We start from the raw sequence: 27516 nt of genomic DNA on the forward strand, positions 1-27516 counted from the left end.
TTCCACTGTTTTAAATTCCAAGAAAGTCTAGGATGGCCTGTTAGAACTTGGAAGTTCCACTCGTGTTTTATATAATTAATAGACTGTTATAGGTTTTTGCTCCTTTGGTTGTTTATTTTAAATTAAAATAATTATTAATTATCTCCATCAAATATAGGTTTTGTTGAGAAATCAAATTTTAGGTCCCACACAGTACTCCTTTGGATATGTTCATTTCTTTGCTTATCTGGTCTTTAAAGGGCTCCTTTGGAATATACTAGAACACCTGGAAAGTCCCACTGAATGGTCCCTCAGGTATTACCTGCACTGTGAAATACAGACAGCAGGTACTCGTTCCTGTTCCTATAGGTTCTGGAAGAATTATACTATTCTCTGAAGAACAATGCATCTTACTGAATTATCTTCTTAAAAAGGATTTTGTTGAATATGTCATGATTTCTAAAAACCTTAAAAATGTTTTTTGTTCTCTAGCTTACTTCTTAATGTATCTCTCTGCATGACAAGCTCTGATGTTGACAAGCATAGGTATATGCACGTGATGTGCCATGATTCCTTCATCATACTAAGTGTATGGGAATTTTTGGCCCTTGAGTAGGTGACTGCATCACAGTGAGATGGACTTATGGCTGGGGTGCAAGGGCTCTGTGCTCTTATGATAATTGGTGGCTTTCATGAACCATACGATTGTGTTAATTGCTTTTCAATACTGTTCTATACTATAGTATGCCATTTTAGACCTTCTTCCCACATGTGTCTTCCAGTGAGAAATAAACTAAAAGGCAAATAAAATATTTATTTTCAGTTCCTGAGAAGAATCTGTAAGCCCTACCTTTGAGTCTATGACACTCCAGCTCCTGAATGGACCCCAGGGCATCCTTTAAGAACAAGACTTGTCCCTGTGTCTGAGCTATGTCTGCTCAGGACAGGAAATGTGTCTGCAGCCTCAGCCCCAGACCCCAGTGGGAGTCTAGCAGACTGGAAGTGACCCTGGAATCCTGGCTCCATCACTTGTAAGCTCTTTGAACTTAGGCAAGTTACTTAACTTCTCTGTGCCTCAGTTTCCTCTTCTATAAAATGAGACTATAACACCCATTTCAGTGGTTTACTTTGAGGACTAACCAGAATATTATGTGTAAAGTGCCTGATACATAATAATCCCTCAGTAAATGTAAACTCTCATCGTTATTGTTTTCTCCTCTCCCTCCAGGTGGCCCCTGCTACTGTGTCGCAATCCATCTACTCTGCTTCAAGCCTGTCCCCATTCTTGTACAAAGAATGACTGACCCACTAGCTCAGAGTTCATGGGGTCATGCTAAGCCTCACCACTTTTAGTGACTTTGGAAATTTATTTCATCTGCAACTTACTTATCTCATCTGTAAAATGGGTATCATACCATCATTAGTGGTAGTGTAAAGATTACATGAGCTAATTCATGTTAAGTGTTTAATAAAATTCCCCAGCAGCATTGCTACTCAATAATTTATATCAAAATGTATGCAAAACTGAGTTATATAAATCTTTGAACCCACAGTGTGTTGGGTCTGCTCTCTTAAGAATCCCACCTTTGTGCTTAGCTGCTGATGTTGCTTCTTTCATTCCTATAATAGTCAGCTTGCACTGTGTTTTGTTTTTGTTTCTGTTTTTATGAAACAGCCCATGTTCTGAAAAGCAGACCCCTCAATTTGAGGGTAGAGGTACAGAGCAGGCATCACAACTCCCGTTCTTACTGCTTCCATAGAATGGCAAAATTCATACAGGGGCACTAAATACATTGCTACACTGAAAAGTGAAACTCTGCTAAATAAATATTCATAAAATACCATTTACAAAATGAATACCTGTGCTAAGTGAATATGCATAAAATAAAACCTAATTGAACAGGTACAGAATTTAACCAAATTATAAAATTCATTAACCAGTAAGTACACTCATCCATTAACAAATTAATCAGTTTTCCCTGCTTTAAAAATGAATTCATAATTGAATGGCTTATACTGATCTTTCCTCATTGAAGACTTTTAATACAGGAACAGTGAACACGGAGGCAAGGAAGGTATAGCTAGTGTGTTTTCCTTTTCTTTATAACTGTCCTAAAGTTGTACTGATTCTTCAGTGAAGACTCACGTAGGTTGCACGACAGGGAAAGGACACAGTATTTTTTGATTTGCTGTTTTTTGGTATGTTTTTGACATTTACTAAAAGTCAATGAGCATACCTCATTTAATTTAATTTAATGGGTTAGGAATCACTAACCCATTTTGGTTGGAGTTGGCTTGGACAGAGTTACAGGCCTCAAGCATCTCAGAGCAGGAACGTGACTAAGGGCTGTCTGATTCTGAAGCCTGGGTTTCCTTCACTTATACCCTGTCAAGCAGAGATAGTAACACTGGTAACTGCCCTAACTGATGGCAGGATGTCAGCCAAACTCTACAACAAATCCCTTCTGCAGGCATTAGCCTCTGTTCACTGACTCACTGCCCAAACCTGCCGCCTGTGATACTGTTCTTGGCACTTTTCCTGTCCTCCTCTCGTGAGCAAGCATAATGTACGTAGCCCTCAGCAAAGCACTAATATGAACGGGGCCTTTACCACACTGGAATCACTCTAAATTAAAGTTAAGGGAAACCCAGAGGCCATTTCCTTAAATCTAGCAGGAATCAATCAGGTTCATTGTCTTGAAGAGAAACAGTGCAAGCATTTAAGGAAAGTCACAGTGGCTTCGGGTCATAGAAAGTCAGAGCTCAGTGTCACGTGTTCACTCCCCTCATTTCCTCATAGATGAAGAAACTAAAGCCCTCTCTCTTATGATATTTATTGGCCAAGTTGTGTAGTTTGGAAAAAAGAATAGTTCAACAGCGTTTAAAGCTGAAATAATTGTTATGGGTTGAAGTGTGACGCCAAAAGATACATGTTAAAGTCCTAATGCCCAATACCTCTTAACGTGACCTTGTTTGGAGGCAGAGTCTTTACAGAGGTAATCAGACCATCAGTGTGGCCGCTAATACAATATAACGGTTATCCCAGTGAAAAGAAAGATTCTTGACACAGAGACAGACACATGTGGAAGGAAGACAATGTAAAGGGACAGAGGGAGAAGATGACTCTATTAGTCTGCTTGGGCTGCAGTAACAAAGTGCCACAGACTGGGCGGCTTGAAAAACAGACGTGTATTTTCTCATGATTCTGTTTGAGAAGTCTGAGATCAAAATGTCAGCAGGGTGGATTTCTTCTGAGGACTCTCTCCTTGACTTGTCGAAGGCTGTCTTCTTCCTGTGTCCTCACATGGTCTCCCTGTTTGTGTCTGTCTCTTACTCTCTTCTTTCAGTCATGTTATTGGATCAGGGCCCACCCACAGGACCTGATTTTAACTTAATCACCTCTTTATCTCCAAATACAGTCACATTCTGGAGTACTGGGGGTTTAAGTCTTCAACGTATAAATTTTGGGGGGATACAGTTGACACCCAAACAACATCCATTTACAAACCAGAGGGAGGCTTGTGGCAGATACTTCCCTTACAGCCAGGAGTCAACCCTGCCAATGCCTTGATCTTGGACTTCTAGCCTCCAGAACTATGAGAAAATGAAAGGAACTTGTGGTACTTTGACAGCAGCCACAGAAAACTAACACAACGTTTACCTGGAAGTGCCTAGCTGGAGTTTTCAGCCACCAGGTGCAAAGGTATAAAGATGCAACTGATTTCTAGAAAAATAACATTGCCTATTTTGTACCCAAGTTTATTTCCTGAAAAAAGTTTTTCCTGTCCTGTGTTGTTTCATCCTAGTCTCTCTTCAGGTCATTCTCTTGGGTCTTTGTTGTTTTATTTTGTACTTGGTTCCTGATAACTCATCAAATAGGGAATATTTGTAAAAGATGACTACAGGGGTTACGTTTTACTTCCAAATACCATGGTGGACTGGAGGAGATGTCCTTTCTGGCATCTTGGAGACCTTGGAGCATGAGACCTTCCTGGGAACACTGTTTACACCACTGTAACTTAAGTTCTTTTGCCTTGTTCTCCAGGTGATCATGCCTAAGTAATACTGCAGGAGAGAACATGGTAATGTGAGTTCACACAATGCTTACCTTCTCGAATCTCAGGAAACTACATTTTCTAGAGTGAATCATTTTCTCGGAATTGGTAAAACTTGGTTCCTTTAAACTTTTACATTTAGAATGATCCTATCTTGATGGATTCATTCATAGCAATGAAGCACATTTTCCTGTGTTCTTAGATGGAAAAACTTTTTCCTGGAAAATTATTATCATGTTCATTATATTTGTACAATCATCATATGTACCCTTAAGTTGCATTGAAATGCATAGTCCCCTGAGGATATGTTTATGTACGTAAGATTTTCCCTTTATTTACTCTGGGGTACTAATTTTTTTGGAATTCCTGTCTCTTCTTAGACACAACTTATCAGAAATGTTGGAATAAACATTTTAAATCGGAGGAGTTTTGTTAGATGCAAATGGTCTACAGTAACTGTAAACCATAAACACAGTACCTGGTACATGTTAGTTCATCTCTTTCCTAACTGGCTGGAAAATATATTGTCAAACTACTTAGAACTGTGAATAAAATAAAACTTAACAGGTGCTACATGCTGGTCTGAGTAGTAGTCCTTTGAAAGTTGTACATGAACTTTAGTTTCTGAAATTTTTTGGTGGTTTAAAGGGAGTGTGTGTGTGTGTATGTGTGTGTGCGTGTGTGTGCACATATGTATATTCTTTGTTCTAAGCCTGCTTGTAGGTGGGTGGTGAGTGCTGTGCTTTAAAATAGAATTGGGATTGAATCCTGCTGTATCAGTTTGCTAGGGCTTCCATAACAAAATACTGTGAACTAAGGGCTTAAACAATAGAAATGTATCGTCTCACCTTTCAGGAGGCCAGAAGTCCAAGATCAAGATATCAGCAGGGTTGCTTCCCTCTGTGAACTGTGAGAAAGAATCAGTTCCTTGCCCCACTCCTAGCTTCTGGGGTTTGCTGGCAATCTTTGGCATCCCATGACTTATAGAAACATCACCCTGATCTCTGCCTTTTTGTTCACATGGCATTCTCCCTGTGTGCATACCGGTCTCCAAATTTCCTCTTTTTATAAGGATATTGGTCCTACTGGATTGGTGCCCACTCCATTGACCTCATTTTAACCTAATTACCTCTCTGAAGACCCTATCTCCAAACATAGTCACATTCTGAGGTGCTGGGAGTTAGGATTTCATCATATGGATTTTGGGGGAGAGAGACACAATTCAGCTTATAATATCTGACATTTCCAGTGACTATCTCTAGTGATGGCAAAGTTATTTGACCTTTCTTTAGTCTCAGTTGCCTCATCTGTGAGAGGAAGCTCATACTGCAAACCTCCCAGGAGGTACATGAGAATTTTTGAAGATATATGGAAAGGTACTTTGTGACTGCCCAAGTGCTACTCATGGGTATTAGGCCATGGAGATGTCACCATGCCTCATGCATGTGAGAGCCCTGGAGGGGTTGTCAGGGCACCTGGATTTCAAATCCTAATAAGGGAAGTGAAGAACTTTTGATAAGCCCCTACCATATGCCAGTATGACTCTAGTTGTTCTTATGGGGAACTCAGGTTTGCCCTGCTCTATCTAAAAGGGGCTGAGTGGGTTGGGCTGCAAGCATCAATTTGCTCACACTGGACTTGTTCCTTTTTTGGCTGAAGTCTGAGGCAGAGGAATAGGCATTGGGGGAGTCATAGCTATGGCCATAGTCACAGACTATGGGCCAAACTTAGAAGTCGAAGAATCTGGAGCAGAAGCTAAAGGGAACTCTTCTCTGGAAGCCTGTTGAGGAGTCGAAAGTTTGCACCAAACCAACTAGGCACCTGAGGGTTTTATAGGTTTGAGATGGCCTGGACTATGTCTCCATCTTGGATGTCAGTGGCTCAAAAAATTCCCAGAAATAATACTGCAACATAGGGGGCACTTTGAAGGGAACTGAGGTCATATGATTATGCTGGAAAGTTAGGTAAACAATGCTTACGGGATTCCATCTGTACGCCTAAGCTGAGGACACTGGGGAGGTTTCACATTTGTCATCTAATTTCAACCTTATAAAAACCCATGAGTGGTTATTATGTCCTATTTTAAGAATGAGGAGACTGAATATCTTCCATTGAGCTATTTGTCTGCCTAAGTGTTTCCCAAATAATTCCTGTATCACCTACACAGTCTGGGCCACATATACCTACCACTTGTATTTGATATTTTCTTTAAACTGATTTAATTTTACTTAGAGTTGTCTTGAGAAACAATATATATAATTAAGGGCTTACTGTGTTATATATAAACATACAAAATACACATTTAAATAAATATGTAATTAATATTAAAATATTTTTAACATCTTTATTGGAGCATAATTGCTTTACAATGGTGTGTTAGTTTCTGCTGTATAACAAAGTGTATCAGCTATACATATACAAATATCCCCATATCTCCTCCCTCTTGCATCTCCCTCCCACCCTCCCTATCTCACCCCTCTAGGTGGTCACAAAGCACCGAGCTGATCTCCCTGTACTATACGACTGCTCCCACTAGCTATCTATTTTACATTTGGTAGCGTACATATGTCCATGCCACTCTCTCACTTCGTCCCAGCTTCCCCTTCCCCCTCCCTGTGTCCTCAAGTCCATTCTCTATGTCTGCATCTTTATTCCTGCCCTGCCTCTAGAATCACTGACCAACAATTCCAATACTAGGTATATGTCCACCCCCCAAAAAGAATGAAAACATATATTCACATAGAAACTTGTATATGAATGTTCAGAGCATCATTATTCATAATAGCCCCCAAATGGAAACAACTCAGATATCGATCAATGATAAATGAATAAATAATATGTGGTATATGCATAAAAGGAAATGTTATGAGGCCAAAAAAGAAGTACTGATACATGTTACAACTTGGGTGGACCTCAAAACATTATGCTAAATAAAGGAAGCCAGACACAATAGGTCACATATTGTATGATTCCTTTTATATGAATTTTCCAGAATTGGCAAATCCATGGAGATAGAAAATGGATACGCATTTACCAGAGGATGTGAGGAATGAGGACTGATTACTTGCTAGGTACAGGATGTTTTAATGGGATGATGAAAAGCTTTGAAACTAGAGAGAGGTGGTGGTTGTGCAACATTATTTATATACCAAAAACAACTGATTTATTTACTTTAATATGGTTAACTGTATTTATGTGAATTTCAGCTTCAACTAAAAAAATCATCATCTGTGTGCTATAAAATTGCCATGTCTAGGTGTAGGGCGACCACAATGCAAACCTTTTATTTTTGGCTCCAAATCTCTGCCCCACTCTGCCTGATGTTGCCACAAGCTGATTGAAATGGAAGCCCAGCTTTTACTTCAGCCGAATGTTTGCAGACATTCACTTCAGCAATTGCAGGAGATGGCAGGGGCAATAGGAGAAGAAGGAAGGAGAATTGGTTCCAGACTAGGGAACCCAGCTCCAGCTAGAGCCACACATCACACTCATGGTCAGCACGCGGGTTTCCCTCGCCATGGTTGTCGCCTTCGATGACGGCTCCTCCCTGTTTCAGGTGCCGATCCGGCCCATTAAAGATGAGAAGGAAAGTGTGAGGCCGTTGGTTTTGGGTGAACCTGTCTTACCTGGCTGCTCAGGCAGCCAGACTGCTGGAATCACGCGGGACACACACCCAAGAGCCTTTTCATTTCAAAGGATGCTGGCTGCTGGGGATGGGGCACAGGGGCGTGATCAGAGGGAAGATGCTCTGAACAGCCGCCCGCCCCCGGCCCCCGAGGGTGCGGGAGGATAGAAAGAGAACTCCTGGGTGTGGAGGCTGGGCTCTACTAGCAATCACCTGCCCCCAGCAGAGGTTTCAATCTTCTCCTTCGCTTTGGCATTTACGCAGGTTCATTTCCTCTCATTTTAAATAAAAGATCCCATAATCTCATGCCCCCACCTATTAACACTGCTTTTTTTTTTTTTTTTTTTTTTTTTTTTTTTTTTTTAGGGCACGAGCCCGCGTCCCCTGCATCGGCAGGCAGACTCAACCACTGCGCCACCAGGGAAGCCCAATACTGCTTTTTAGTGAAACTTTTCCAAAGGGTTTCCCTGGACCGCCTGCCCCTATGTCTCGCGTCTCTCTCATTTGCTCAATCCAAAGGTATACCTGGGTTCTATCCCCAGCCCTCCCCTTCGCGGTTCCTGCATGCTGACACCTATTTTACAGGAGGTTCCCGCAGTCTTCGACCTTACCCGCCACACCCTCCAGTTTAGAATGCTCCATTTCTTAGCATGCGTGATACATGTCTCCCCGGGCTTGTCTCCTCCTCCACCCCCTCCATTGGACCCTAAGCAGAGTGAGGTGGGGAAGATGTCTGCTTCCTTCAGTATCCACACACCTGGCAATGCCTGAATCACAGTGAAACCCCTTGGGGGAAAGGAACTAATGAATACCTCGATTCTTCCAGGTGGAAGACCTGGATTTCATTCTCTGAGATGTGATAAACTTTTAAACAGAAGCAGTGGACTGTGTCACACTTTACTTTCCCCTGGATAGCATCCAAGCTCTGAAAATTGTAGTTGGAAATCTTCAAACGCTCTGTGAAAAGCTGATCCTGCTTCTGTGAATCTCTTGAGTAATAGGGAAGTAGATTTCTTCAGTTCTGGAAGCACCATGGCTAAGAGCCATGCTTGGGCATCAGACTAACCTGGGTTTTAATTTCAGCTCTACCAAGCAGTAGATGGAAACCTGGATTAAGCCCTAGTTCCCACAGATGTTATTGGTGAAAGTAATATCCGCCTAGTAAATACTGACATAATACCCACCTGCTATTATGAAGCTAAATTAAATGAGATTATATACAGTCAATTTTGCTGTAATGTGACGTATGAGTCCCTAAAAATCATTACACTATGCACAGTCATGCAATAAAAATGACAGGGCTCAAGGGAAGCATGGAGTTATTGGCACAGCACTCAAAAACTTCATCACTGATACATTTAAAGAAGAACCAGATAGGAACTTAATAAAAGTGGTGGCACAGCTTTACACATAGTCAGTAGATAAGAAATAAAATACTTCAATAAATATGGCCCTTGACTTTGAAAAAGACCTGAAGTTTGTATACTGTGAGTGATGGAGAAGTGAGGAAGGAGAGGCATAAAATTGGGTGGAAAGTCATAACACAGGATGTGGATAGGAGAGTGTGGCTTAGGGCACACGCGAGCGACTGGGTAGTTGGTGGATGTCTGAGGTACGTTTTGTGTTCGTTTTTTAAATTTTCATATGTCTCTGTTCACATGGATGCAGTTTTCTTTGTTTATCTAATGCTTCTTGTGGACAAAATTCTGCTAAGCAAACACAAAATTTGTGTTATGCTCAAATTGTTCCCTGATATATCAATTATGCTGGAAAACATTTGTGTTATAAAAATAAGTCTTGTTTCAGAACTGGCTGTAAGGAAGGTGCTATAGTGTCCCTGGCCTGCAGTAAACATCCAAATAAATGGTTGGTATTTTTCCTTTATTTTTCTCTTCCCTAAAATCTGATCTTGTTTAGGGCAGGCACTATGTTTTGTCCACCTTTTTGCTCCCTGTGACAGACACTCCTTAGCCAATCAGTAAGTATCCCCAATGGTAAGAGCAGGACAGGGCTCAGCCTCTGGGGAAGAGGCTGCTGCATTTGACAAGACCTAAATCACAAGGGAAAATATAACAACTCTGATACCTGGTGACCTGCAGGTTGGAGTAAGCCCAGAACCTGCTGGCCAAATGCTGGACCCTGAGTATTGACCTAGCCCAGAGTTGGGCCTGTAGGTGGAGGGGCAAGTGAAGGGTTCCAGAGAAAAGAAATGGCCATACTGTGGTTTCCCAGAGGCAAATGACAAATTTTGGAGATATGACACCATCACAGATCTGGTAGGTGACAGACTGAAGTCTTGATCTTGGGCAGAACTGGCTCCAAGCCCATGCTTTTACCTGCATGTCACTACTTACCAATGCCTATGACAAAATCAGTCAAATCTACAAGGTGCTACCGCAGTACTGTGAACTTTCTACCTGACGTCTTATTTAATCCTCAAAATCACCATGTAATACAAGATTAATTTTCTTATTTTACAGATGAAAAGAAAATGAGCTCAGCGAAGGAAAGTGACTTGCCCAAGGGCACACAGGAATATGTGGACAGCTGGCTCCTCATTTAGAGCAGGGCAAGGAGAGTTCCGGCTGCCTGTCCTGCAAGGCCGGGGGGAGGATGGATGAGAGAGTGGATAATAAACGTCAGGGCTGCTGTCGGCTCTCAGCGGAGGGCACCAACTGTATCAGTGAACAGGATCACTCTGCTCTTCCCCGACAGATGCATAAGTATGGCCCTTCTCTGCAATGAGCAATTTCCTTAGCTCTGCTGACACAATGGGAAATATCCTCAGCGAGAAAATTAAATATTGGTGTCACAGGACTATTAGAGAAGCAAACAGCATTCCACACTTCCTCCTCCCTCCCTCCTTTTGCATCTCCACCTTTTCTCAGGCTGGCATGAAGCCCTGAAGAGGGTCCCAGGTCCCAGCTATGAAAGTGAAGATTTTTGAGATGTCTGGGACTCGGCTTTGTAAGGTGAGTCATTCGTTCATCGATTTGACACATTTCTATTTGAAACAGCATGAGGTCTTACCGAGAGCTTCTGATTCACATTTTAGAGCTCAAGTCTGGACTCTGCCTCTGAGACGCTGTGAACTTGGGGGAGGTTACCTAATCTTTCTGAGCTCCAGGTTCCTCTGGACCTGTTTCTTTCTCTATAAAGTGAAGGTTCTCACCATCAGTATAATCATCTTCATGAAAATACCTCCTTCATTGGGTTTCGGAAAATGAATTGTGTCAGCCTCCCAAGTCTAATGCACAGAGTGTGTGAACACCCAGGAATGTGATTTTGTTTTCATTCCTAGGAGGTCCTGGAGCTTGTGCTCAGCGATGTGAGAAACATAGACAGCGTCAGGGATAACCCTGCCCTCATGGAGTCCACAGTCTGCCAGGCACAAGGACCCACATGCCTGACTCCCCAGCCCGTACTTCAGAGCATCATCACATTTTGGACTGTGAAACACCTTTTTAAAAGTCTGCTTTGCAACCACCACGGGAAAGTGCTTATCAATTAAATATCCAAGTATTGAAAAAAATACAAGACTGTCATGTATTAATAAAAATGTAAAATGCGTCAGGATTTTATTTCACAAACCATCATTAATATGCATTTGAAAAAATATTAGAACTTATAAAGGGCAAGGCATTTTATCTGGGGTAGAGACAAAGCATAGTACATATATGGTTCAAGAGCTCTTGAAATCACTTTATGCCTCCCATCCCCATAGCCTACACATTGAGAATTACACAAAAACAAAAAACAAGAAAAAACAAAACAGTCCCTGGAGGGACTCTTGCCTTCTTTGCCTCTTGAAGAAAGGTTAGAATAACCAATACATTTTGTGATGATGAGGTGAAACCCATAAAAGGAATGATGTCTCCAAAGCTCTACAGGGATACCCAGGGCCTCAATGACACACACAGAGGGATAGCAGGTAATTTAGAAATAGAGGGTGGAGCTGCTCCTCAAATGTAACATTACAAGTTAATCCCATGGATGGGAAAGAGAGAACTGTAGAAACTAATGCACTTTGGTAAGTTTACCAAAAATTAACCGAAGTTAATCTCTAAAGTCAGTGTGGCATGCTCTGCTCTGTTGAGGAAGGAGAGATGAAATGGTGGCAACATATTTTACACTAGCTTTGTTAATTTTTGCTTCTGCTTTTGCTCAAAATATACACATCTGGCAAAGCCTAACATCTAAAGGTCTGTTGAAGTAGAAAGCTGAGCTTTTGGGATGAGAGTATAAAATTCATCTGGAGATAAATTTTTAGTTTTCACTCTTGACTGATGCTCAGATACTTATGTGAGGACGGAAGGAAGTATCTGATGTGGTTTTGGATGGAATGGATTCGACATTCCAGGTGAGGGCTCGTGCCATATAGGAAAAGAGCACTTGCAAATACTAGACACTGTGTGTTGAAGCCGTCGCTGTCACACCCACTCCAAGCTATGATTTCTCACGTGGGCATAAGAATAGCCTCCTAATTGGTCTCAGTACCTTCATCTCCCTCTCCATGCCCCACCCCACTGCCATCATGCACCATCTATGCAAAATCCAGAGAGAGTTTTTAAACTTTCTTTTCGGATCACAACACTCCTCTGCTGACCTGGCTGCAAAGCCCTCCCTAATCTGGGTCCTGTCTTCCTCTCTGACCTCAACATGACCTCCATCTCCCTTGCTTCCTGGTTTTCCTTCTGTGCCTCAAACACCCCGACCTTGGGCATCCTTCTCACCATTTGGATTTTAGCTTCAGTCACTTCCTGTGAAAGGCCTGTGCACACCCCTGCCTCTAACATACTTTTGCTCACATAGACCATTTTCTGTCACATTTCTTTATTGTAGTGTCTTCCTAGCAGTTGCCTTTATCTGAACTTACCCTGTTTATCTAGTTGCTAACTTGTATATTGTCTGTGGACACCCTACTATAAAGTAAGCTCTGTGAGAACTGAAACCTTGTCTGTCTTGTTTATACCAACCCCCCAGTGCCTGGAACAAAAAAGGTAGGCAATAATCACCTGTTGAATGAATGACTGAATGATTGAGTGAGTGAAATAGCTTAGTTGATTTACAAAGCTTTGGAATGGTTTGGGAAAACTTAGGAACCTTTATAAAAGAAGAGAAGCTAGAATACTGGTGGAAACATGAACACCTAACTACATCAATAAAAATGTGTTCAGTTCCTACGACTAAGTCATTTAATCTTTGTGATCTCACTTGATTTCTCACAACTGCTAACGGAAGTAGGCAAATCATATACAATATCATTATGCATGTTTCAGAGCAGATCAAATCCTAAGGTTATCAACCTAAGCCAACAAAGTGAGGTTGAGAGGAAGGGGTTGAGGGAGGGAAATGGAGTCATTCTCTGCATTGGGGTATGTCCCAAGAACTCACAACTTCTTCCACATCCATTGCAATGTTCAGCCTTTGCACCAGCTCTGAGAGGTGGTCAGATGAGCACGGCACAGAGGCAGAAACACAGAGGGATGGTGTGGGGTGACATTTCTGCTCCTCCCATACTGGGGTCATGACTTTGGGAACATAATTGAATCACTTTGTGCCTTAGTTTCCTCTTCTGTAAATGAAGAGGAACGTAATCTCATAGAGTGAAGGTAAGGATTAAGTAAATCAACCCAGGTAAGGTAGTGAGCGTGGTGTCTGGCACATAGAAAATAAACAGCTCAAATGTATTACATCATCTTTCAGAGAGTGTTGAGACTCCTTTAAGGTCCTATATTGAACAAGTGGAGGAAACAGGATTCAAACTCAGATCTGGAAGCCGCTAAAGCTGAGTGTTGCCCCTGAGCCATGTGACTGCTCTCCTCCTGGGGTCTCAGTTACTGATGGTCAATTCCACATAATTTATACACTTGGACCATTCCTTGCCATTTTAGTGTGTGCATATTTATTTTCCTCAGTGGGGTTATAGGCACCTGGAAAGCAAAGATTGTCTGTCTGGAAAGCAGGGCTTACCATTTGGTAAATCCCAACACATCTTGTTAGTGTATAGACTTTCACTTAAACTGCATCTAAAACCATCCACCCTCCTTATTGTCCCGATGATTCCCAAGGTGAGTTTGCCTCTAAGCAGGCATCCTTGGAATCCCCATGTCATACATTACTGGTATTAGTCGTTCAGGTTTTTCGTCTCAATATTAAAAGCACTCGGTAAGTCAGTATAGGTCCCCGATGTGGCCTCTGCCACTAGCTAGAATTGCTATTGTTTGATTGCCTAGAACAGCAGCTTGGATAGCAACACAATTCATCCACTGCCCGGAGGGAGTTTATAGTAACAAACTTGAGCACAAAATAGTGCAGCAAACATTGAAATGCACTTAGGATGCAGAGATGGCCCCGCCCTCGAGAAAATGCAGTCCACTGAGGAAATGATATGTATGAAATAATCACAAGACAGTGTGGAAAGTCCCATGACAAAGAGGAGAGGAGGGAAAGCCCAAGGTTGGAAAATCTCAGAGGAAGAATTTGGCCAGGCTAGGGAAGAGGGAACAGGCCAGGTATGGGCTCAGGGGTGACTTTCAGAAGAAGGTAATATCTGAATTGAGTCTTATAGAATTAATGGAATTATATCATCTAATAAAGATGGAAAGATTATTCTGTGAGGTAGTTTGAACAAAAGCATGGAGGTCTGATGCATAAGGAAGGGGGTTGGATGGGACATAGTAAATTTTGAGTAGCTGGAGCATTAACTCAAGACATCCAGTGTCAGAATGAGTCTCTGGGTACTTCCCAGGCTGTACCAGGGAGCTGGGACATTTTCCTGCAGATACAGGAGGATTCAGGAAAAAACAGTGAGACAAGTCAGGGAGAGCAGCATTTATTCATACTCTACCAGGTACCAAGCACTGTGTTAAGTGCTTTACAATGATTATGCCATGTTCGTAACAGCCATATGGGACATTGCAGGCAGAAAAATGGTCCCTAAAGATGTGTGTGTCCCAATCTCCCAATGTTATCCTACATGGCAAAAGGGACGTTGCAGATGTGATTTAGTTAAAGATCTTAAGACGGGAATATATTCTGGATTATCCAGGTGGGTCCACTATAATCCCAAAGGTCCTTAAGAGGCAGGAAGCTCAGAGATAAAGAGGGAGAAGTCATGATGAAAGCAGAGGTTGGAGTGAAGCGTGGCCATGAGCCAAGGGATGTGGGCAGCCTCTGGAACCTGGGAAAGGAAGCTAAATGGATTCTCTCCTAGAGCATCCAGAGAGAGCCACCTCCGCTAAACCATTTTAGACCTCTGACCTCCAGAACTGTAAGATAAAAAAAAATTATATTGTTTTAAGCCACTAAGTTAGTGGTAATTTGTTACAGACACCATAGGAAGCTTATTCATGGAGTCAGGTATAAAAAAGCAAAATCATCTTCATTTTAGAAATGAGGAAACCAAGTCTCAGAGAGGTTAATTTGTCAAAGGGTCACAATGCTGAGAAAAGGCAGAACTAGTTAAACTGTGCAAATTCTCGCTCCAGCGTTGCTTATTCTGCGTGAACCAATTTTTTGCTTGAGTTGAGGGTAATTTCTTGTCAATTTCTTTCACTCCCCATTCTTGGCAACACCCTTTACACAGTATTCATGCCCACCAACATGTGTTTCTTTACCAAACAAATGACAGTAAAGAGATCTTTTACTCCTGCCAAAAACCTAAAGGAAAGGGGGAAAAGCACAGGTTATGAGCATCTCAGTGAGATTAGAGAATCTGAGTTTAAAAATTAGATTGGGTGATAAAAAGCACATTCTTCATAAATATTTAACCTCCATCAGCATGACAGTAATTAGAGAGCTGAGTGGAGTACACTGCTTGCAGTGGGCTGTCCTGATTTCTGAAAGGAAAATCCTCTTTTTGCAGCTGTATAATTCTTCTTCGAGAAATAAATGATTGAAATCCAAGAAAATGAAATACTGCTTTGGCCACCAACGTTTTATTTGAAATGCCCCCAAAATGATGCTTTTTAAATTGTTGAACTCTTAGCAAATCTGCCTTCCATTTTCAAGCTATAATGGACCTGAAAGCTGTACATAGTCAGTGCAAACAGTTATCCCACTTCATTCTTCTGCATTCATTCGCTATTCCTCTTGTGGTGGATTGATCATTAATGGTTCTGATTTGTTCAAGCCTCCCTGAATGCACACCGCTTGGTAATGCCCTTCAATACTGACTCTGACTCCAGTCTTGGACATATGCCCTGCTTTGGTCAAAAAGTAGTAACAAACAAGACTTGAAAAGTGCTTGGACATTAGGGCTTGTCCTCTTCCCTTTCTTAGAATCCTGAATGTGGCAAGCTTGGACAAGCCTATTAGATGATAAAAAGCATGTAGTCCAATTGTCTTATCAACCTAGATGGCAGCAAGCCAACTGGCACACATGAAATGTGGCCAATTTACACTATCCAGACCCAGAAAACGAGAAGCTGCCTGCTGACCGTTGATATATGAGTGAGACCAGCCCAGCGTAGCTGAATCATCTGGTTGAACCCAACACAAACTGCCAATCTGCAGAATCAGGAATGGAAAAAAATATATATTGCTTTAAGTCACTAAGTTTAGATCAACTTGTTATGCAGGAAAGCAAAACTAACTTACTTCGCATCAGTATTCAAGCATGCTCTTGGGTCTTCACTATTAATTTAACACAATAAAATAATACAAGCAAAAAGAAACAAACCCACAGGTCATCCTTGCAAGGCAGCTGCTTCAAGTAAAAAGTCTATACCATTGAAGGGGAACAGCTTTGCTTGGGGGTCACTAGCTGTCTCTAATTTACTACTTAGACATTAGCTCTGCCCTAGCATCACTTGTACAGCTTCACTTGTACATTTCTTGGAATTATTGCATACTCATGTTATTCTTTAGTTTCAGGTAACTCTTTATTCACTTCAGTCTGATTTCCAGTCCTAACACTTCACTGAAACTGTTCTTATTGAGGATTGGTTAGGACTCTATAATTTAGTGACAAGAAACATAAACCCAAATTGAATAACTCACAAACTAAAAAGGAAAGTTATAATTATGGTATAGAGTATCTCACAGAACCCAAGAATGGGGTTCACCAACACCTCAGCCACCACTGGAACCAAGTCTTTCTCTCTTTGGGTCTCACCTTTGGACCTCTCCACATGTTTCCTTTTTTATTCTCTCTTGTTGCAAGCTAACTGTCTCTGTTCCTGAATCTGTAAAACAGAAAAAAAGGTAGCAGCCAAAATCCTCTGGGTTGCATCACTCAAGTTCAAGATAGTAGCTAGGCCTAACTGTCATCTCTTAGATGGATTTCATCTTCCCTGAGTATCTTTTTATTAACCCTACTTGAGGGAGACACCAATTTATGAAATGACTCATTGTGTCTAGGGTTTGGGGTCATACTGTGTAATCACACAGAATCTCTTATGACAACCATGCAGTTATAAATGAGGGAGGGAGGGACAAATCTCAGAAAAGGATAAGTTCCCAGAAATGTGGTAGAACTAGGCAGATAAAGCAATTTTTGTTCACTAGAGCTTACCTCTTGGTTTCCAATCATGTATTCTATCAACACACACATTTTTAAAACTTTCCTACCCTAAATGAGCAAAAATCTTCACACTGTGGGTCTTAATATCAGCTCTCAGAGTTGTAGCTTTATTCTTGTTTTTTGTACAATTATGTGATTCATGTCTATTTTCCCCACTAGCTTATATCTGCATTAAAGCAGAGTCCAGTTTGTTGTTTAGCTCAGGATCTGGCTCTAATGGTAGGAACCTAATAAATGTTTGGGAATGACCCAAGGAACACCAAGTCATTTTTAGGTTTGGCATCGAGAAATAACGTCATGGAATACTATGTTCTGATCCACATTACCTGTATTGTCATGTGAGCAAAATAAGACGTCAAGATATTAGATAATTCACCCAGGTTCATGCAGCTAGTCTATGATAGACCCTGGACTTTGATCCTTACATTTTTGCTTCAGAATTGAAACTTTTAACCATTCTGTTCTGTGGATTCTCAAGCATACTAATATACAATAGTGGAGGAAAACAGGATAATGGCAATAAACTTTACCAGGAAAAAGCAAGGAGGAAAGATGACGGAGCATATGCTGATCATTGATCCAGACCACAAATCACATTTGGTTGGACAAATATAGTAAGGTCATTGAGAGGATGAATGGAGCTCACGGAGATAAATTTTCTGAATTACCTCTTTGATCAGGGAGTGAGATTCATGGTCAGCCATATGGCTGCATCTAATTCTGTCAGTTGGGAGGATTTCTCTTGCATATAAACTTTTACTGGAAGTCTTTATCATCTACTGTAGAATGTTGTCCCTGCTTTGAGTCACACTTTAACTGAGTACTTAGGGAAGAAGACTTCACCACCACAGAAAGAAGACTTTAACACATTAATCCCACGGGATAAGGGAGAAGCATAAGCAGGAGTCCTTTGGAGAGGCATGCTGGTTCAGATTGTCAAGTCATCTGACTCCTCCCACATATCCCTAATCCACATTTCCATTATCATACACAGTTACCTGGGCTCTCAGATCTCTAGGAACATTAATAAATGTATGTTCCTGTCCTGACACTCAATTCCTTGTCTTAAGGTAAAACAGCTTGAATTGGAGAGTATTTCTCTTATAGTATCTCACAATAACTGCACACACACAGTATAATGACCTGATAAAGTGCTTTTAAGCTTTAGTCTCAATGCACACATCCAAGACCAAAAATCAACAGATAATAGTTTATCTAGTTAGTTCACTAGAACACAAGAATGGCAAGATTCCTAGTCCAGAGTGAATATGTTGTCATTGTTTCCAATACCCATTTCTCTTCTAGTCCTGAGCATCTGCTACTTATAATTCTGCTTGTGGTGAACGTATGATGTAGTGGTTAAAAAATATGAAATGTGGATATAGAGTATATGTGTTAAGTCCTAGCTCTGCTACCCACTGGCTGCATGACTTTATACAAGTTCCTTGACCTTTACATGTCTCACTTTCCCTGTTATGATGAGTTAATAATAGGGTTATTGTGAAGATTTAAGCATATTAAATAGTGTGTGACCGTTTCATGATATTCCTTAACTATCACAGTATAAATTTATTTGTTAAAATATTATCTTTATTAATAACAAAGTCATACTTGAAATAACGGAGGCAAAAATGACATGAGGTTTGTGGAAACTAAGGCTAGAATGAAGCTAGAAATTCGGGAGAGCTGGGCATATAAACTCATACACCACCATACATTCTTGGTGTGGACAGGTTTTCCCTTCTCTATAGTCTGGATGCAGCAAAAATGGCCACAGTCAATACTTTCTTGGTTTACTTCTCTTCAATTCAAAATATCAGTCAAGTTTAGCTTAAATATTAATTTAATTCCCAATTGCCAGCTAAGTATTCTTATTGGCATGTTTTGGGCCAAGTGTTCTTCCTCGACTCCAACAACTGTGGCTTGGAGATGGGATGAAGTTATACTAGCGGGCATCTGCCAGAGTAACCATATAGGTTGAGTAGGGAGGAAAGGAGATGTTTCACAAAGGGGAAAAGGTGAAGAGAACAGTTGTCAGTAAAGAGGAGTACTGTGTGAGGAAAAGGATAATCGTTCTCTACCACAGACTCTGATAACAAGGTTGTGGCAGAAATCTGAGAAACGTTTTTAATGTTCCTTGTGCTTGATTTCTCAATAGTTGACTCAATTAACCAAGTTCCCTCAAAATGGTATCTTTCCTTGGAGACTGTGACATACTTATTTTTTTACTCTTTCATTGCCCTTTCTATGCCTGTGTTCTATGCATCCTCCTCCACCATTCCACAGTTGACTATTGGTACTTTTTTAAGATTTTTTTTCTGGGTATTTTTTACTTTGTATATTTTCTTCTAGGTAATCTCATCCACTACCAGTTTCAAAAGCCATGTGCTGATGACTCCAGATTTATATCTAGAGTTCCGGACTGTCCACTCAACCTCTACATAGGAGTTTCTCACAAGGATCTCAAACTAAACATGTCCAAAGCAGAACTCAAAAGCTTCCCTTTTGAACTAGCTTCTGATCCATTATTCTACCATTTGGTATTTTATGCATACTTTCTCCAGAAACAGGCATAACGGAGCATAACTGACAGCATTAGGGCTTCTATTTTATTGAAAGCCCCATTTATAGTAATTCTAGAAAGATGAAAGGGAATTCCTTGAACACACAGTAATAATTTAGTGGAAAAGATCCTATCAAATGTCAAAGAGGTAGTTAATTTAAGGTTATGAATTTGGATTTATTTCTGCAAAGCTGAGTTGTTCCCTGATAGCTTAAGTAAATATAGGCGATATAGAGCTTAGCTGTTTATATATTGTCCATAAGCTTTCATGAAGATTCTTACATAAATAAAGATTGCTCTGTGATATTCAGGGGTGCTGAGGGACATAAAGCAAATAGCTAATAAAATAAGAGAACTGGGATTTGAAGCACCATCCATTAAATTCCAAGGGAGATGTGTCAGAAACAAAGCAAAATACAGCAGTGAGGGAGTTTCAGAGACAGAAATTCACAGAAACGCTTAACCCGTACTTGAAAAAGTTCTCCAGCCCATGCACCTAGGGTAGGGTGTGGTCCTTAGTAGAAGCTAAGTGCTTGTGTATTGACCAAATAGAGAGCCACTGCATCCTAGAAGTCCCTGAAATTCATCATGGAAGCATAGTTACCAAAGAGGCTGGAAAAAGAGGATCCTGCAAGTAGCTTCCAGTTGGGCATTTGAGATGGAGGGAAAGCTGAAGTAACACTCTGAGATACAGCTCTTCCTGTGATGAAATTCTCTCTCTCTCTCTCATTTTTTTTTTTTTTTTTTTTTTTCAGCTTGTGGGATCTTAGTTGCCTGAGCAGGGATTGGACCCAGGCCCTCGACAGTGAAAGCAGGGAGTCCTAACCACTGAACAGCCAGGGAATTTCCTATGATGGAATTTTTAATTTATAGAAAACATTAAGGAAAACATCTTTGCGTAGGAAACCCCAACATTTTCAAAAAGCATATACTTTTATTGAGAAAAAATAGATATGTGATTATTGGGGCACAAAATGAATTCTATAGTTGGAAGGTAGCCTAGAAATAATCTAGTTCAACCACATCATTTTCCATTTATGGAAATAGGCAAGACAAGTGAGGCATGAGAGGAGTCTGTATAGAGAGAATTTTTGTGCCTCCTCTGACTCCAAAATTTACCATGTGAACCTCTCCTCTTCTATCAGCTTGTTAGAGCAAGTTATATATACTTGTTACATCTCCTCAAATGTGTAGCAAAGAAATCCATTCCAAAAATAATCACATGTGACTTACTTTTTCTTATTTCCCCATAATACAAAATAAACAGTGAAAGCATATTCATTAAATACAACCTAGAAAATACAAGAAGACAGAATGGTACTGAGGATGATGATAGTGTGATGATAATGATATTATTAATAATAATAGTAAAATCATTCCTAGTCCTATCCCCCAAAGATAGTCATTATTATTATTATTTGGATATGTAAAGACATAGATTCAAAGACATAGGTTAAGAGTGTGGGCTTTCCTTTGAGGGAAACAAATTTCAAATCTCAGTCTTCCACCAGAAGATGTCTGACCTTGGATGTGTGTTCTGATGTCACTATGGTGGTCTCCTCATCTGTGAGCTCCAGGTGTTACCAACAACTGCCTGATAGGGCTGTGAGGATTTAATTGTGAAACGTTAGTCCATTCCAGGAAAAAGCATGCAAAGGTCTTAGTTATTGTCATTTTAACATATGCTTTACAACCTATACTTGAAAAATGCAGCATACACCAAGAACTGTATGTTAATATACACATGTCTAACATGTATGGGTAATTGCATGTTCTACTTTAAGTTGCCATTTATGATAAGAAATGTTCATGTTATAATATTCACATTCAAATATCATTTTATGGCTAAAAATAAAAGGATATGTGAAATCAAACTTCTTTCTTGACATTTAAGGTCTTTCAAAATTTTTGCAATTACAAATAATGCTGTGATGAATATGTTTATATATAGTCTCTTTTTATGGATACATTTCAGAAATGGAGCTATCACAGCAAATATCAGGGATATTTATAAAACTTATGATGCATCTTGCTGGATTGCTCTCCCAAGGGGTTATACCAATTTACACAAAAATTAGCAACACATGAGATTTTTTTTTTCCAACTTTTGGTACATGTGAAAGCATTCCATTCTGATATTTTAAAAAAACTTTGCAAATTTGATATTTAAGCAATGAGATTTCATTGTGATGATTTCAATTTTGCATGACTCAGATGACTGGTGAGTTTGAATATCTTCCCATTGCTTTTTAAGCAAATGCCTTTCCACTAAGGGAGACATATTATTTTCTCATTTATCTACAGATATACAAGTACATTTCTTATTGATTTGTTTGGGCTATCTGATTATTATTGATAACAATCCTATTCTGTGTTTCCTAAAAATATGATTTATTAGTAATAAATTTACAATGTCTTTTTATATACCTTAGGTTTATTTGTTCATTACTTTGTTTTAACTTAAATGCACTCTGATCTGAGTATTTTGATAAATTTATCAAATAACTAGAAAATTATTATGATTTAGGAATTATGTGCCTGGTATGTATATTTTGTTCCATTCATTTGTTTGGTCAGGCCTGGGTCAGAATCACACCGTTTCAATTTCTGTAGCTTTATAAAATTTAGATTTCTGATTAGATTAGTTCTCCCCCATGGACTTCTGTTTCCGAAAAACTTCTCCGCTATTTTTACAAGCTTATTTTTTACAAGATAAATTTGGATTAATCTTTCTTAACTAAGTAGACAATCTGTCATGATCTTGAGAGAAATTCCGTTCTACTTTAAAGCTACTTGAAAATAAATAATAGTTTAGAGTCTTTAGTCTTCTCATCCAGAAATATGATCTATATGCTGATGACTCAGTACTATCTTATACTTTTCAAGAATATTTTGTTGTTTTCTACAAATTTCCCTGCATATTTCTCATTGATATTACTTCTAAGTATTTTCTTCATTTAGCTATGGTTAATGAGATATTTCCTGATTAAGTATTTTTAAATCCAGTTTTTGCTAAATATATGTTTACCATTCATTCAGTTTACTGAACTCTGATTCCAATAGTTCTTTGGGTGATTCCTTCAGGTAAAAAGTGCCTGTATTAGTTATCTTTTGCTGCATAGAAAACTTCCCCCAAACTGAGTGGCTTTAGACAACACATTATCTCTCATTTTCTGTGGGTCAAGCATTTACACACAGCTTAGTTGAGTCTTCTGGATTAAGATTCCTCACAGGCTGTAATCAATATGTTGGGTAAGACAGTCTAAGTCATCTTAAGGCTTGACAGTGGGACGAACCTTTTCTTGACTCACTAACTTGGCTTTTGTCAAGATCCAGTTCTTTGTGGGCCATTGGGCTGAAGGCCTCATTTACTTGCTGACTCTTAAATAGTGGCTACCCCTCAGGTTGTTGCAACCCAGATCTTTCCATGGGCAGCTTGCTTCGTAAGAGTGAGGATAGCCAGATGGAGGGATGGAGAAAGCCAGCAAGATGGAAGTCACAATTTTTATCACCACATCCCATCATTCTTGCCATATTGTGTTGGTTAGAAGTGAGTCACTAGGTCAGGTTTAGACCACACTCAAGGGGAAGGGGTTACACATGTAGCAAAAACCAGGAAGGTGAGGACCATTGAGAGTCTATTCAGAAGCTGCCTACTATAGTACCTTTTGAATGATTTAGCAAGTAAATAAGTTCAACTGCAATTTTAATTCCAACTAATCTACTACATCTCCTGCCAATTAATAAAAATAGCAGTTCATTCTCTCAGCCAAGACCACAAAGGTTGGGCCTGTCCATATGGGAAGTTCACAGCTGATTGTCTGAACTTTGGGCTCTCTTGCAGAACTTCTAGACTGGGCTGATCACAATGTCCTCAGACCATGCCAAACCCAGAGGAGCCATTAAGTTACCACATTGGACCAGGGTACTACTCTGTGTTCACAGCTCTGTTCTTTCACACAATCCTAGACAGGAAAAATGGAGTTCAGGGTACATAGTTGAAGAATTATGTATAAAATTGCAGTGTATATTTAGTGGAGAATGGTATTTATCTCCCCAGTCTCCAGACCAGAGCTAGATTGTACTTTATTAGCGAAGAATTAAGTTGCTGTCTCTCATTTCTTTTCAAATAGAGAATCAAAAGTTCGAGGGGTCTTGCCAGCTCCCAGAAGTTTGCAAGCCAGGACTCCAGAAGCACTACACAAAATGATACTAATTGCTTAAGGGAGTTCTTCGAAACTGAGTGCTTTAGTCCATCTTCAAAAGAGAAAGAAATGGAGTCAGTGATTCCCTCTTGCAACAATAGACACTTTCTCCTGCACCCAGTTGAAAGGAGAAAAGGAAAGAAGTGTTAAGTGAGAATTGACAAGTGCTTGCACAGACTGTCAAAGTAAGATGATAATGAGCTTCAGAGTTTTAAAAATTGTCTCTCCTTATTACCATATTCCTACTCTCATGATACATATTTCCTGAACCAAACACAGACAACTAACACCAGATTTTTCCTTGAAAATTAGGAGGTTGAGTTTAGGAATAATAAAAGTTACTTAAATTGGATTAGAAAGGACCTTGCAATGGAGCGGATACACTGTAGGGTTTGCAATCCAGACCTGGATTTGAATCCAGCCGATCTGCTCTAAATTCACTGTCTATGCAACTTTGGACAACTTTGCCTTTCTGAGCCTGTCCCCATATCCAACAATGATAACGCCTTACTCAGAATTCATTCAACAGACATTTATTGAGAAGTCATTATGTGCCAGGCATTCTTCTTTATTCAAGAGGCATGATAGTAAATAACCAAGGTCCTAGTAAAGAGATATAAGTAGACAGAAGCCTATATAAATTCTGTATCAATATGTGATAAATTAGGTTAATGTGATAACCCAACTGGTCAGAAAAAGCTTTGCTGAGGAACATAATATATGTAAGATAAGACACATGGTCCTTAGAACATCATAAGGGCTCAAAAATGCAAATTCCAGTTTGTTCCCAGTATCATTGCTCTGTTTATTAAGCAAAGGCACAGCATGTGAGCAGCATTAGCCATCCCATCATACTTTTTACATTGTGTAAAACTCTGAAAATTTTAGAAGCAGCCTTAAAGTTATCCTAGCCTAGCTCTTATAATTTATAGATAGGGAAACAGAGGCCAGTAGAAGAGACTGAGCTGAGACAATACGGGTTGATTTTCATCCAGAATACTCCACTGCAGAGTTAACTGAGCTGTTGTGTATTGGTGAATCAGCCTCTTCCCTGGGCAGCTGCAGATATTAAAGTCCTGGCATCTGTGAGATCAGCTTTTCTCAGTTCTGGAAACAAAGAAACCCTGGTCTGAAAGTCTCCTGACTCCTGGCTGAGAATTCCTTTATCCTTAGAGTTGTGATAATGCCCACACCCTTCCTATCTCCAGCCCAGGGCAGTGGGGAGTGGCCAGCGAGGTGAGAGCCGTGGAGGAGTAAGTTGGGGACAGTGGAGGCAGGAACAGGAAGTTCTCTGTCCACAGTCCTGTCCCCTTTCATCCCCTCTCTTTACTCAGGTCAGCAGGACATCATTCTGAAGCTCAGATCTGATCTGTCACTTCCCTGCCGGGTGGGTCCTCTTCGCTATCACGATAAAGCCAGATTCCTTCTGGGACTAGATGACTTCACAGTCTGGCTCCTGTATTCTCACCATTCCTCTTATCAGTTTGTCTGTACAAACTGAGCTCACTGCCACTTCAAAAATATACTATTCCCCCTTGTGCCTTTTGCACATGTTCTTCTCTGGCTGCAACATCCCTTTATCCCACTGATGCACCCGAAAAATACCTATTCATCCTTTGAGGTCTAGCTTTGACATCACTACCCTGGCCAGCCAATGGCACTCCTGCCACCCAGGCCAGGTGCTTACCTATGTTCTGTGTACTTCCCTTTCACTCCATGCTTAGCCCCATCACTGTGCCTGTCACCCTGCACCCCTGCCCTGGATTTTGTCTCTTTCCTTGTTTGTCTCTCGCACTAGACCATAATAAGATCCCCTGAGTTCACTGTGGAACCTCAAGGGCATTGCACTCTATTGACATAGAGTGAGACACCAAATACATATTTGTTGAATAAATGGGATGAATGACTGGATGGAAACCATAATCATCATTAGCTCTGATCAATAATTTAAGAATCTGAGAAGTCAGGGAAGAGCATGATTGTGTTATAGTTCTTGGGGTCTGCATTAGTTTTCTCTAGGACTAGACCTTGATCCATGGACCTCTAGCAAAAACTGTGTCAAACTTTTTGATCTAAAATGTAGACCCATATTAGACCTTGTATTCAATTCTTAGGGCTGGTGTAACCCTGCTTAAGGAAAGACCTGGTCATCTCTGTTTCATTGGCTGTCCTCCCCTTTCTGGCTCTTTGGCTGATCCCTTCTGTATTAGTTTCTTAGGGCTGCCATAACCAAGTACCAAAAACTGAGTGTCTTAACAAAAAGAGATGTATTGTCTCATAGTTCGACAGGCTAGAAGTTCAAGATCAAGGTGTTGGCAGGTTTGGTTCCTTCTGAAGAATCTGAGGGGAGGATCTGTTCCAGGCCTATCTCCTTGGCTTATAGACAGCTGTCTTCTCTTTGTGTCTTCAAATTGTCTTCCCTCTGTACTTGTTTGTGTCCAAATTTCTTCTTTGTATAAGGATACCAGTCATATTGGATTAGGGCCCCACCGTATTCCAGTACATCTGCAATGTACCTATTTCCAAATAGCATTACAATCTGTGGTACTAAAGGTTAAGACTTGAACATATGAATTTTGGGGGGATACAATTTAAACAGTAACAAGGTCCATAGTGGGTTGAATAATGTCCCTCTAAAATTCATGTCTATCCAGAGTCTCAGAATCTGGACTTATGTAGAAATAGCGTTTTTGCAGATATAATGAGTTAAGAACTGTGAGAAAATATGTTTCTGTTATTTAAGTCCCCAGTTTGTGACACTTTGTTAAGCCAGCCTTAAGAGACTAATACAGAATCTAACATGTACCTACATTTTAGATCAGAGAAGTCCAGCACAGTTTTTACCAGAGGTCCAAGGAGCAAGATTTAGCCCTAGAGAAAGGGAACATTGGAACTTAAAGATCATCAGATCCAAGAGAACAGAGTGACTAATGGTTAAAAGGGTGACTTTGGAGTTAAAGTGCTCGTGTTCATAGCCTAACTCTACCACTTGCTGACTGAGGATAACAGTTCCTCTATCCCATGACCAAAGTGAGGAATAAAAGGGATAACACCTGTAAAGTGCTTAGCAAGCACCTGGCTCAAAGTCAGCAAGGTGTAGACAGGGAAGTAGGAACCAGGAACCTGCCCAAGATGGACCAACCATAAATGGAGTTGCTCAATAGGGCCCTGTACTCTGATACCCACATGGCCCTCCTTGGCTCAGTCAGTCCTGCACCACTAGCAGAAGGACCCTGGACTCTTTCCAGGCCCCTGAAGGGTGGGGAAGAAGCTCTTCATATGAGCAAGTGGGTCAGACTCTTCTAGCTGTGTTGGTGGGATGGGGTGGGGCTTGGGGTGGGGCTTGGGGTGGACCCAACCCTTCAGGAGGCTGCCATGTATTCTGCTTCTGGGGAAGGCAGGAGGGGTGCCAACACTCTCCTTACTGGGCTCCCCACCTTCAACCAACCGACAGAAGAGTAAACAATCTCAACTCTTGCAAAACCAAAACTAATACTTTTGCCAAATTAATAGTTCTTTTTTTTGGTTTGTTTGTGTTCTAAACTCCCAGGACACTCTGTTTC

The 27516-nt window shown here is 40.5% G+C and overlaps 1 long non-coding RNA gene across 1 annotated transcript in view; it reads left to right on the forward strand.

The window, feature by feature from the left end:
* The window catches only part of LOC112397599 (uncharacterized), a 29968-nt gene extending 18795 nt beyond the window's left edge, over positions 1–11173 (forward strand). The window contains exons 2-3 of the long non-coding RNA XR_003002824.1: positions 10140–10631; positions 10961–11173. This is a non-coding gene — a long non-coding RNA (uncharacterized LOC112397599). The remainder of the gene's footprint in view (positions 1–10139; positions 10632–10960) is intronic.
* The last annotated feature ends 16343 nt before the right edge of the window (positions 11174–27516 follow it).

The sequence above is a fragment of the Neophocaena asiaeorientalis genome, unplaced genomic scaffold, assembly GCF_003031525.2.
Source record: "Neophocaena asiaeorientalis asiaeorientalis breed wild unplaced genomic scaffold, Neophocaena_asiaeorientalis_V1.1 scaffold218, whole genome shotgun sequence".
In the NCBI taxonomy this organism is placed as follows: Eukaryota; Metazoa; Chordata; class Mammalia; order Artiodactyla; family Phocoenidae; genus Neophocaena; species Neophocaena asiaeorientalis.